Genomic DNA, 13,731 nt, shown 5'->3' on the forward strand with positions numbered 1-13,731 from the left:
AGAGAGAGAGAGAGAGAGAGAGAGAGAGATCTTTGAACATGGACACTATAAAGGGCAAGTTCTAAATGGTGTCTGGGACGTTTTGTAGAGCTGGATTTGATTTTCTTTTCTTTTTTTGGGCGGTTGATTTTCTAATGACTTGATTTCTCTTTTTTTAAGTAGGATGATTTGATTCACTTCTTTAATGAATATACGAACAAACTTTATCTTTTGTGTGTGTGGTCTCAGAGATCAAACTCAGGACTTTGTGCTAGCCAGCAGGTTGGCTCACATGGCCCTGGCCTGTGCCAAGTGGAAGGGGCAGCCAAGAGCAGGGGCGGCATGTTGTGCCAGGGCATGAATTAGAGAACACTGTCAACTTGAAACTTACCCACCACCACCATTGCCGCCGGGTCATGAGTAAAACTGTCAAAGCAAGTAAAAATGCCAAAATTCACAAAGGCGGTGTAAAAATCACAAATTCTGAATCCTTAAGGAAATTAAATTGAATTTCTGGTGCCAAAAGGTTATACTATTAACAAAAAACAGAGAAGGAAGAAATTAGCAAAAGAGAAAATTGCCAGTGGATGTGGCCAATAACCATGTTGTCTTTCCTGGCACAAACGTTGATGTGCATCCCTAGAACTGCTATGTACTTGTTTGCTCCAGCCCTGTCCTTTCTACAACCATAGATGAGTTGAGGATGCATCTTACTATGACTTTAATCATCAAACTTTTTCTCTACAACCAACAAATAAATCCACACAAAGGCCAGCCAAATAACTCAACAGATTAAAGCACCTGCAAGCAGGTGCAGGGGCCAGGGGCTGGATCTCTGGCCCTGACCCTGAGGCTTACTGAGACAGCAATTGAGACTGGGCATGGTGGTGGCATAAGGTATACTCTGTTCCTCAAAGGGTCCGCCACACTGACCTACCCCTAACCCTCTTAGCTCTTGTTGACAGCTTTTTCCCAGGGAGTTCTCCTCTTAGAAGCACATGCACACAGTAACAGAGAGTTCATAACATTATGAACAAGAGGCACTGAAAGAATTTATCTCTTGTAACAATCTTGCAAAGTTCACATCATTTCCTGATTCCAGTTAGGTTATGTGGCCTTCCTGAGCCTCACGTCCAAGGACAAGAATCAAGAGAAAAGATTTGGAATATTGCACGCAATAATGTCTGCATTTTCATGAAAGTGAACCTCTTCTAATAGGCCTGACTTCAGGTTGCAGTGCATGAGCAAAATACAGAAAAGATGATGGAATGACAATGAGGAGGAAAAAGAGTAACACTCTTTGACAGTATTGGGGTTGGAACAGAGGGTCTTTATAGTGAACTCTATCCCTATTCTTTTTTTTTTTTTTTTTTTTTTTAGGGTCTTGCTGAGTTGCTAAATTTTCCAGACTGGGTTCAAAGTTGCAGTCCTCCTGCCTCAGAGCGCTAGGATTGTAGGCACACACCCCTGGCTAGTACTCTTTTATGAAATGCTCCCAGCAAACTCAATGAAGGACTTGAAATCTAGCAGATTCTTCTGTGAGAAAGACCTCACCCTTCACCCAAGCCATAACCCTATGCAGTTGCTGATACGTGGTGCTGTGGGAAACATGAATGCCAAGTGATGGGGCCGTGCAGGACTGTGCAGAGCATCTTCTATGATAGACAACTGCAGCATCCTCAGAGACAATGTAAATGAGCATTGACACTGCCTGCTTTGTCTTCTTGTCCCTTACATGTAACGTGCAGATTTCTTTCTATTTTAAAGGGCCCTCATTAGATATCCTGAGAAAAATATGGACCATGAAGTTGCTTTTCAGAATAATGTTAAACCCTTTTCATATCTGGGAGTATTTAATCCAGAAATAAGGGAAGGTAGTGAGGGCCAGCTGGCTTCAGGTATCTGAAGGGCTCTCACTTGAGCGATGTGGGCTGTGGATATGAATGCACCACGCAAGGCAGAACGAAGACCAAAGGAAGAGAGAAGGAGGTAGATTTTATCAGAAAACAAGATATCCAATATTTAGTAACCAAATCCCTTTTAGTGACTAAGTGGGTTATCTATTTACTGAAAATGCCAACGTAATATAGTCTATCCAGGTATCAAGGATTCAAGAAAACTGTTATGTTTTAATTGCAGCTAACCTAATTCAAATTAAGAGGACATAAGCTTCCATCGCTTCTCGAAGTTAAAATGTAAATAGTGAAATCTGCTATCACTAGTGATAAACTGAACATGCACAACAGATAGAGTTCTGAGAACAAAGTAAGTGCTCAATAAATAAGTAACGGAAGCCAAGTGGGCAGTATATACCAGTGAGGGCTATATTGCTTTTGAAAGCTGTCTGAGATCACTTCACCAGGGGTGATCTCACCCTCTGCAACTGATGGTGAATTGATCTTTGAATTAAAAGAAAATATTAAAACAGCCATCCTTTAGATTTTTTTCCTTCAGGATAAACAAGGAAAAATAATCAACATCCATGAAGATCTTTCACAAGCTTCTCATATATTTTGTGTATTTTTCTTGGTTAAGTATTGGTTTCTCATGAGGAAAAAAAAAAAAAACACTTCACAGAAATACATGACATAAAAGCACTCTGAGCAGCCGTGTTTCAGTACAGAGATGACTATGTGGCTCTCTAGGACCCCTTTCCGAGGCAAACATAAAGAAGGAAGAAAGTGTGGGTTCCATTTTCACTAAATAACTAGATTTCTCCTTTTCTAACACAGAGCTGAAAGTCCGTCATTTGGATAAGTGTCCACTGAGCTCAATAACATTCAAGTGTTATCTGTGATTTGCCTGCTACAATTCACCTTAGGCTGATTATAGTTGATGAGCATCTTGGCCTAAGGAAAGAGTTTTTTCAGTCTAGTCAAATAAAACTTATTTTAATAGTCACCTTGTGAATTATGGGAAATAAGGATGGCTTTCTGTTCCAGAAAGTCTCAGGAGTGGTGAGTTATGGCAACATGGTCTCTGTAAACACAGATTATGCTACATTGAAACACTGTTTTCCCAATGGTGAAAATCAAATCCCAGTGAGAGTTGACTCACATAGCAGAATTCACTGTTGCGGTAGTGCATGGATGCTGGCCAAGATTATTAAGGAGGCTCCTCTTCGGTACAATAGTTGCAAATCTGGATGGGTGCATGGAAATATGAAGTTAGTAAGTTTACTGCTTGTTAAAGTTTGCTACTTAAAAGAATTAGAGGGCCAGGGAGATGGCTCAGTGGAATAAGCGCTTCCCTGGCAAGCGCAAAGGCCTGAGTTCAAGGCCTGGTTCCGAAAAAAAAAAAAAAAAAGAATTAGATATGAGAAGCTGTATTTGGAGAAGTCTTTAAAGGACCTTTTCATACTTGAAACCAGTCTAAAGAGTGTAGGTACTTGAATTCAGCAAAATAACCCAATATAATCCACTACTTCATAATAGTAGTGGATGAACAGCAGAACTGAAATTGGGGGGGGATATAAATAAAGGACTGATTTATAGTGAAAAAAATATATGTATATATGAAAGTTAGGATAGATATGTAGCTGCTTTCTCTTAGTTCAATGAGAAGAAATGTCTGCACTAATATTCTTTGGATAAGATATCATGTCTACATCTTGTTCTCTGAATAACTACTATGAAGACAGCATCATGCAATGCATTAATTATTGTAACTGTCATACTAACCTGTTTTGAAATTGTTTCATTGCTATTTTATCTTTTTTCTCATTAAAATGAATAAAAGGTAAAAAAAAGAATTAGATATAAATTGCTTTTAAAAGTAAATATGCATGAAGTAATCTTCTTTGGTAATCTTATTTGTTGTACATGTCCTTCAAGAAAGTTATACCTGGGCCAGGGAGATAGCTCAGTAGAATAAGTGCCTGCTTGGCAAGTTCAGGCTCCTAAATTCAACCCTTGGCACAGAAAAAAAAAAGCAAGTTATGCCTAAACTAAAACTTTAATTTTTTTATTTTTAAAAAGAGTACATTAAAAAAAAAAAAAACATTGGGAGTGATACAGAATTTTACTAAACAAAATAATAGGAATTCAACCACGGTTTTTATATTGCATGTTATCTTCATGTTAGTTATTTACACTACCAGTTATAAGCATGCAAAGTTGGTAAAAAAAAAAAGAAATTAAAAAGAAAAGAAAATAAACATTGATTGCTTCTCTCAGTAGGCCAGTGGAAATCAGTGATGCAATTATCCAAGTTATCCTGTATGTATATATAAATATATCATTTTTCCCTTCCTTCTTGCTTTTGTCCTTCTCTTCATCCCAGTTGTTCCTTCTCTTTGAACAGATTCTTTCTCTCTCATAGTATCTGTTGTACCTTTCAGATTTTATTTACTCTTTCAGGTTCTTACATTAGCGAGACAATATGATGTTTGCACATGTAGGTTTGATTTATTTCACTTTTCAGTATAGTCTCAAGTTGCACCCATTGATCTATAAAAGTCTGGAGTTTATCTTTTTTATAAATGAATAATACTACATTTCATAAAAATATCGCATATTTTTTATCCATTTCTCAGTTGATGAGCATTTGAGTTGTTTCCAAGATTTAGCTGTAACAAACTGTGCTGCTATAAACATGGGTGCACATATTTTACTATGGCATGATGTTTTCAGTTCTTCTGGAAAAATACCCAGGAGGGGAATACCTAGGTTGAATGAGACCTCAAATCCTAGTGGGTTTTGTTGTTGTTGTTGTTGTTGTTGTTGTTGTTGTTGTTGTTTTTAATATTGGGAATCAAATTCAGGACTTGCACTTGCCAGGAAGGGGCTTGTGCTGTTGAGCTATATCCAGCCCTAATCCTAGCTTTTTGTGGAATCTCCACAGTGATTTCCACAGTGGCTGTACCAGTCCACATTCCCCGCAACAGTGAAGTGTTTCCTCACACCTTCCAGCACTACTAATAATTAATAAAATCTAAAGAAAAGAATACAAAGAAGTCAGAATGAGTTCTTTCTGTTAAAAACAAGTGACAGTGACTGGCGGTACACCAGTTTCATGCCTATGGCTCTAGCCTACTGCATGTGAACGTCGAGAAGACACTTTATTGCCCGTGTTTCACAGATAGAAGTGCCAGGCATCTAGCTTCTATGCTCCACATCACTTCGCTAGGGAGCGCCAAGATAGTGCTTCCTGATTCAACAACCACGCAATTTTCCATTTACCTCATGGATCACACTGTAAATCACGGTGATAGCAAAACTCTTTGGAAACATAGGCTCACTCATGTTTTTCCAATTCGTGCAAATGAGGTAGGTGTTCTTCGAAGAACCCAGGCACTGTACTAGAACATAGATCCTACATGTTACAAGGTTTTCACTTTGTTGAGACCTGATTAAACACACACATTATAAAAATTATGCACATATATTCACACTGCTTTTTTAATAAAACTCCAACAAATAACTAATCAAGTATCATTATCTTAAGTTAGTTCCAAACAAGAGATATGCCAGATGGCATACCTTCCAAAGCATTAGAAGTATCAAGATGTGTTGCCCTAGCCTGGCTATTTGCCAACAAAATTACTACGCAAATTTAGTAATGAGTATTAGTATTCACCACTGGAACAACTTGTGGTTCAAAAACCAAAGGCTGGGCTAGAGAGATAGCTCAGTGGCATAAGTACTGTCTGGCAAGCACAAGGTCCTGAGTTCAATCCCCAGTACTAAATAAATAAATAAATAAATAATCAAAGGTTAATAACATGGATTGGGCTGTGGAAATAGCTCAGCAGTCTAAGTGCCTGCCTAGGCAAGTGACAGGGATCCGGGTTCGGTCCCTGGCCCCATATGCCATTCTGGCCCCGCCACTGGATGTGCTGAGCCAGCCACCGAGACCAGGCGTAGTGGCACGTGCCTGTATTCCTAGCACTGGGCAGCTGAAACAGGAGGATCATCGTAAGTCTAAGCTGCGTAGTAAGTCCCTGTGTGGGAAAAAAGAAAAAAGTAATTTACTTCTTGGGGCTCTACAGGGTATCCAATTTACTTCATGAGCTGGTATATCTTCCAGATAGGGATAAAAAGCTCTCCCTTGTGAGCAGCCAGCCATAAATTCCATCTTCTGGGGCCACAGTGACATTGCACACTGGTCAATACAAAGGGGGAGTGTCATAAATTCCAAACAGCCACACTCTTACCAAGCTGCAAATCTTCTTCACAGTATCCCAACCAGGATAGAAAGGACAATACCCAGTTGGCTGCTAGCTTGACTGCTTCCAAAATCTCTGTTCTTGCTCTTCAGGAGCAAATCTTCTTCATCTGAAACAGGCTTTTCTGTTCTATTTGCATATATGACAGCAAGCTCATACACAGCAGCAATGAATGTGTCCAGCGCCCTGACATTCATGGCAAAGACAGCGAAAACCACTGCAGCCTTTGGAAAATATGATGCAATCATAGCTAAAAGGTGGTGATGTTTCCAAAACAAGTTCTGATTCTTATCATTTGTATCAATAAAGAAACATGCAGGTTAAATCTCTGCCACATAATCAGCTGTTTTTAGTTTCTCATGATTATATTATGCAGCCCAGCATAAGAAAGGATGCAGAGCAGGAAAAGTGACAGGCAGAACACAACTGGACCGAGTCAAGAGCGCGGTGTGTGCTGGCCCCGCTCGGAGTCGACCCACTTCCACAAATGTCCAAAACTCAGTGACCTCTGGTAAGGTGACCTCTTACCTTTCAGTGTAACGTGACTTCCCGGTCAGCCAGTTTTCCATAACAGCTCCAACAGCCACGCGAGCAGCAGTTTGTTGATAATTTATTTATTTGACTATAATGGACACAAAACGTAGAGTTTGAGCTCACATCCAGGTTTAATTGAGTCCACAAAGTGTCAGGGATAAGAGATGTGCACGTTCTCAAACTGCGCTGTTTTTGTATCATTTGAGGATATCACCAAAAAATCGGCACCTCGTTTCTACCGAAGGGCCTGCCTGCTAGTCTGAAATAGCGAATGTTTAGCTGGAAATGCCATAAGTCACACATTTTTGCACATTCACTGGTGCCAAGTGCCCTCTGGGTTGAGTCTCTAGACCTGGGGACCTGAGTAAGGCTGAAGAGTCTTGGGGTTATGGTTTGTGTCTAGGTGTCCCCCCAAAGCCTCACACAGTCACTGGGGCAGCTTCTAGAGTTTATGATTAGTTCATGATCCAATGCTGGCATTGTGGGTGTGAGCGCTACAGCTGCCCTGGGGCGGGCAACCTGAATACAGTATAAGGAGCAGAGAACAATAAAAATTAACTGAGATGCCTGACTCAGAATCACACATTGTTTCACCTTCCTAGGATCTGTGCATAGAATTCCATTTTCAGGAGGATTTTTGCCTTTTAATAAGTTAAACATTCTTAAATATTAGACATAGATTGGTAACATCCTCACTGTCTCTATTTGAATTTTTGTCATTTTCCTCTCTCTTCATGCCCCACCTACAAATTTTTGATGCAGTTTCAAACACCATCTCCTATTATATTACACTAAACTAGTTGATGATTTTTTAGTTCATCTCCCTGCCTGCTGCAGTGGAGAAAGCTGCTTAGTTCTGCACACAATCACCAGAAAATTTCCCTCCAAAATACAGCTCTTATGGTCACTTAGACTTCAAAATAGTTAGTGGTTCTCTGATACTTAAAATACTAATTCCCCAGCTGTAGGCTTAATCCACTGAAACTGAAAAAATACAAGTACTGAGAAGTTTGTAGTCCACAGAAGTTTATTCTCACCGTTCTAGGGCTGAGGTGTCAGTTCAGGCTTGGCAGACTCAGTTTTACAGGGGGGGGGGCAGGGGGCCTGAATCTGGGTTCACAGACAGCGGCCTGTGCTGTGATCCCTGGTGGAGGGAGCAAGGGAAACTTGGGGGGTCTTTTTTATAAAAGCATCATTGACTTAGATCTTTGACTTCTTTAGTTAGGTTAATTCCTAAGTATTTCATTTCCCTTTTTTGTTTTGGCTGGCTCAGGATGCCTTAAGGGCTGGTCTGGGGATGAACCATGGTATCCTGCACCTGACTGTGTTTGCATAAGCAGGCGCTCATTGTAAAAGGTATTGTTTCTCTAATTTCCCTCTCAGTGTTTTTCTTATCTGTGTAGAGGAATGCTATTGACTTTTGAATATTGACTTAGTATCTCGCTATACTTCTGAATTTGTGTATTAATTCTAGTAGCTTCTTGGTGGAGTTTTTTGGTTCTTCCAAGTAGAGTATCAGGTCATCTACAAATAATGATAAATTCATGGACCTACAATATTTGAATAGCAATAGAATACCCATCTTTGACAAAAGTAAACAAAAAAGGGGGATATAAATGAAGGACCATTTTATTGTAGTAAAAAAAAAAAAAATATATATATATATATATATATGTATATACAAAATAGTTAGCCTAGATATACAGCTATCTTCTCTTAGTTCAATGAGAAGAAAGAATTGTACTAATAGTGTTTAGACAAGATATGTCTGCATCTTGTACTGTGAATACCTATTATGAAGATGACAATATGCAATGCATTAATTATTGTAACTCTCCTACTAACCTGTTTTGAAACTGTCTCATTGCTATTTCTGTGTCAATAAAATTAATATAAAAAAATAAAAATATGAACCAAAAAAAAAAGCATCAAGGCCATGCATGAAGGCTCCTTTCTCACGGCCCAGTCACTCCCAGGAGCCTCTGTGCCTATCAGTTTGGAGAGCGGTTTTCAGCGGGAGCATTTCAACCAGCAAAAGCATTTGGTTCATTTCATGTTCCACTCTTCAAGAGGGGTAGTAAGCAAACTGCCATTGCAAGATATGCACAGACATAGTACTCGCTAATAATTACACCGTAAGGGTAGTGCTTATCAGAAAAGTACATAACTCATCAAAACTAAGGATGACAGAGTTCAGGATGATGCAATGTAAATGATATCCATCATCTTCAAGAAAACAACAAAGCAATAATAAATGATGCAGAGTTAGTGCAAATACCATAGAGATAATGAGATAAGGACAGGATTAACGAAAGTTTGGGAAACCTTTCCAAGTACTTCAACAATCTCCATATAGAGCACTCCGCTTTATATCTACTACAGGAAGACTTAAAAAGAAAAAGTCGAGTTTCCCAAACTTCCCCCTCCCAGCAGCTGTTGTTTTTTTTCCTGATACAGATAAAAGCAGTAACTTTTGTCCCTGCAATTAAAACTTTACAACTTCCTGTTCCCATAACATCCTGTTATGCCCAAGCAGGGCCCAAAAAAACACAAAACTGTCACAGCTTGACAAACTTTGTTCTTCTTACCCCCACCCACAGTTCTGTGCAGAAGACCACCCCCCCTTGACAAAATGTACAAAGACTGGATTCGTTCTTTTGTCTGGTGTAGGTCATTTTGGACACAAAGAAGTCCACTGGGATGGTGTGCATCCACAATCCCAGAACAAAGTCCTGCTATTTTCCGAGGGTCTCCTTAGTCTCCTAAAAACACCACAACTTGCTTCTATACTCTGTTCCATTGAAGTACCTCCCTGTCCCACAAATACTCTATATGCTGCTCTATTTCGATGACTGCTCATCCATTTCTGTTGTTACGATCTGTGTTGGGATTGCCCCCAAAGCTTTATGCGGTCTCAGGGGCAGGATTTCCAGAGGCAGCTGAATCTAGAGTCTGTGATTGGTTCATTGCCTACTGCTGGGAGTAGTGAAGTGAGTGCTATACCCACCCTAGGGTGGGTAGCCTGCATACAACTTAAGAGAGAAAAAGAGGTTTGCCCTTCCCTTTTGCCCTTGTTGGCTTTGGTATCTTCCACTGCCATGAACAGTTTCCCCTCTGCATGTGCCACCCTGCCTTGGAGCCAGCCAATGGTGGACTGAAGTCTCTACAAGCTGTGAACTAATTAAACCTTTCCCCTTTCAACTTTAGGTATTGGATATTTTGTCTCAGCAAAGAAAGAAAAGTAGCTAAGATGCCTTCCTACAAGGTTCTTCACGACAATCTTTGCAAGCTCCAGTCCTTCACACAATGCTCCCAAACTCACCTCGCCCTAATTTCCCTGATATTTCCCAACTTTTTTCTAAACTATTGAATATCTCTGACTGCTTGCGATTGTCATGACTTTAAATTGAAATTTTATACTAACACATAATTGTATTCTCAAAGAAAGTAAAGTTTTGGGGCCTGGCAGATAGCTCAACGGATTGACACTCCTACTTAGGCAGATGTAGGGGCCGGGTTCAATCCCTGGAGTGCCATGCCGGCCCTGCCCTCAGGGCATGTTGAGATGGGATTGAGATTGGGCATGGTGGCAGGCCTATAATCCCAGTGCTTGGGAGGCTGAAAACAAGAGGATCACTGTGAGTCCAATCTGTGTAGTGAGACCCTATACTAAAAATAGATTAGAAAAAAAAAAAATAAAAGAAAGTAAGGTTCTGAGTAAACTAATATCCAAATCCAGAAGAATGAAATGATGGCAGGCACCCAGGATGTGAATAAATGCTGGACGATGGAGTTCACTATGTAACACACTGATCCATGTTGGGTTTTTTGTTTGGTTGTTTTTTTTTTTTTTTTTTTTTTTTTTTTTTTTTTTTTTTTTTTTGTGGAAATGGGGATTGAACTCAGGCCCTTGTACTTGCCAGGGAAGTGCTTATTCTATTGAGCTATCTCCCTGGTCCCTGGTCTAATCCATGTTGCAAAATTTTAGAACATTATTTTTATGTTCAACTGTAATTTGCTTCGTATATTTTCTGCAGCTTCAAATAGTAACCTCAATCAAATTGCCATAGGACAGACTTTAAGATAATTCAGTGTTTTTAATTATCTCTTATTTTTAACTATTTTTAGCCATACCATCTTTGCTAGTTCCTTAGGGCTCAGGGGTTACATTACAATTCTGTGCTATTCTTATGAAATTTAATAATATCTGCAGCTATATATATATTTTGTTTTTTTTAAACTCAATTTCCTTGTCTAGTTTTAGGTTGAACCCTGGCTGTGTGAATATGAGTTGGTGTAATTTCTTGGGATTCTTGCAAATTCACATCCAACCTAGGGAAGCTTATGGTTTTGGAGATTTGTGAGTTTGTTTGGTTGCTTGCTTGCTGTTTTTCATGTGCAGTGCTAGGAACCATGGGCCCTCCCACGGAACTGTGACCCCAGCCCTTCCTTTATTCTTTATTTGAGACAGGATGTCACTAAGTTGTTCAGACAGGACTCCAACGTGCAATTCTCCTAAAGAATACCAGGATTACAGTCATACACCACCACACCTGAATAATCCCTTGGTTTTATTTTATTTTATTATTATTACTATTATTACTTTATTTTTTTTTTTTTTGGCTATTTCAGGAGCTGGGTCTCCAACCGCGGTCCCCTGTGCCTGACTGCGTTTGCCCAAGAGGCACTTTAAACAACTGCGCTAACTGGCAAGTCCCCTACCCCTTGGATTTAATAAACCTTTCCAATTTTTCCAGGGAGAATACACCTTCTTCCATGTCTCTAGAGTGTTTCCCTGTCTCCTTGTCTCTGAAATAGCATCCAAAGAGCTGTACAGAGAAGGAAACTGTATAAGGGATCTGGATTGCTTCATGAGGAAAGGAAAATGGTCTTCCTATTTGTTTTCCTTCTGACTTTCTTGGTTCACCTGTGTTTCTTAATAGCATCAAAATGAAATGTGGGAATCTCCATTCTGAAGTCCCTCATCCCAGGAAACCAGCCTTTTATAATGTTGAACCCAGTGGGTGCTAGAAATAAATATTCTGCTAACAAGTGTGGTTAGTAACCCTTTTGCTTCCTACACATAGAATTAATCAGGATTCTGAGCTGTAAAAAGCTAAAATCAACAACTTCTGACAATTGCCAGCTGTGCTGACAACTCACTATGTTCTGGACTATTGGACTATATTGGGTTTTTTGCTGAATTCAAGGACCTACAATCTTTAGACTGACTTCAAGTATGAGGAGGTCCTTTAAAGACTTCTCCAAATACAGCTTCTCTAACTGCAGTGGAACACCCATCTCTGAAAAAACAAAATGAAAAAGGAGGATTTGTTGGGAGCCACAAAGCTAGGAAATCAAACAATATGTGTAGGTGGGACTTGGCCCCATGCCTAAAGTGAACAAGCTACCTCACTCCTGAGATGAACTTCCTGCCTGCTTAAGGTCAGCTATCAGTTGCTAGGCAACCTAGTGTCACGTGTTACTAACTTCACAAAAGTGTAAATAAAGGACCATTTTGTTGTGAAAAAAGAAATACATATACATATATATATATATATATATATATATATATATATGCACAAGAGAGTTAGGATAGATATACAGCTATTTTCTCTTAGTTCATTGAGAATAAAAGTTTGTACTAATATTGTTTTTTTATTTTTTTTCAAAGTTTTATTGATAAACAGCAATGAGACAGTTTCAAATCAAATCGGAAGTACAGTTTCAACAAATAATACACTGCATATATTCTTCTTAGTGGTTAATTGCTGTACAAGATGCGGACTTGTGATCCTATTTACAAACATCATTAGAACAAATCATTCTACTCATTAAGAGAATGCAACTATATATCTATCCCAACCTCTTTGAATACACAGATACAAAATGGACATTCATCTGTATGCCCCATTTTTTCTAAGTTCCGTTATTGAATATTATAGGTGTGTAAACTCAGCAAAATATTCTAAAAGAGTCCAGTAGCCCATAATAGCATTGGGTCTTCTGTTTAACTGGCAATGTCAGAAATTATTGACCTGAGTCCCCCACAGCTCAACATAACAGCATGGCTTTATTTCTTATAATTTCGTCTTCATACTTTTATGCTGGATGGTTAAGACCAAGGTAAAGCAGGACCTGTGCAACAAGAGTTGTAGCTTTTTGGTCTGAGAAGGTCAGTGAAATGCCCTCAGGATTTGTCCTGAGATCCTGTACCTCAGATTGTAGAACCTTTATCAGTGCAGCCATGTGGATGAGTCACGGCCATTGCTAATATTGTTTAGACAAGATACCATGTCTGCATCTTGTCCTCTGAATAACTACTATGAAAACAACAATATGCAATTTATTAGTTATTGTAACTGTCCTACTAACCTGTTTTGAAACTGTTGCATTGCTATTTTATCTTTTTTATCTCATCAAAATGAATTTTCAGGGTTGGGAAGATGGCTTAATAGAATAAGTGCTTCACTGGCAAACACAAGGGCCTTAGGTCAATCCCCAGTTCCACCAAAAAAATAAATGAATAAATAAAATAAATTTTTAAAAATTAAAAAAAAATAATCAGGATTGCAGATACAGGATATTTGTAATAAGACTTTGTATATAATCTGAATGATAGTTTGGAATTACTGTGGGATTAGTAAATTTAGGGTCTGAAGTATTGTATGAACATAAATATAATTCTTTTACTCCTCTATGGGAGAAATGGAACTGTGGCACAGTGGTAAAGAGCCTGCTTACTAGGCATGAAGTGTTGGGTTCCATATCCAGCACCATCAAAAAATGTGTGTGTGTGTGTGTGTGTGTGTGTGTGTGTGTGTGTGTGTGTAAGGAAATTTCTAAAAAGGGAGGAGAGACCTCATAACAGAAGCTCTAAATATACTGTTGGCCCTGGGAAATCTTTATTTCTCATATCATTACGAAATTTCCTCTCCATTCCCATGTTCAGCATCCGACTCTGCAGCAAGAACTATCTTTACGGGCTTCTCTGACCCCACTCCCTCTGCCTTACTCCTCACCAGGACTATAAGCCATTTGTGCTCCCTTCG

General features: G+C 39.2%; 1 pseudogene; it reads right to left on the reverse strand.

The window, feature by feature from the left end:
• The window catches only part of LOC111816547, a 9,918-nt pseudogene extending 3,525 nt beyond the window's left edge, over window positions 1–6,393 (reverse strand).
• Between the last annotated feature and the right edge of the window lie 7,338 nt (window positions 6,394–13,731).

Source organism: Octodon degus, unplaced genomic scaffold, assembly GCF_000260255.1.
Source record: "Octodon degus isolate 3935 unplaced genomic scaffold, OctDeg1.0 scaffold00034, whole genome shotgun sequence".
Classification (NCBI taxonomy): Eukaryota; Metazoa; Chordata; class Mammalia; order Rodentia; family Octodontidae; genus Octodon; species Octodon degus.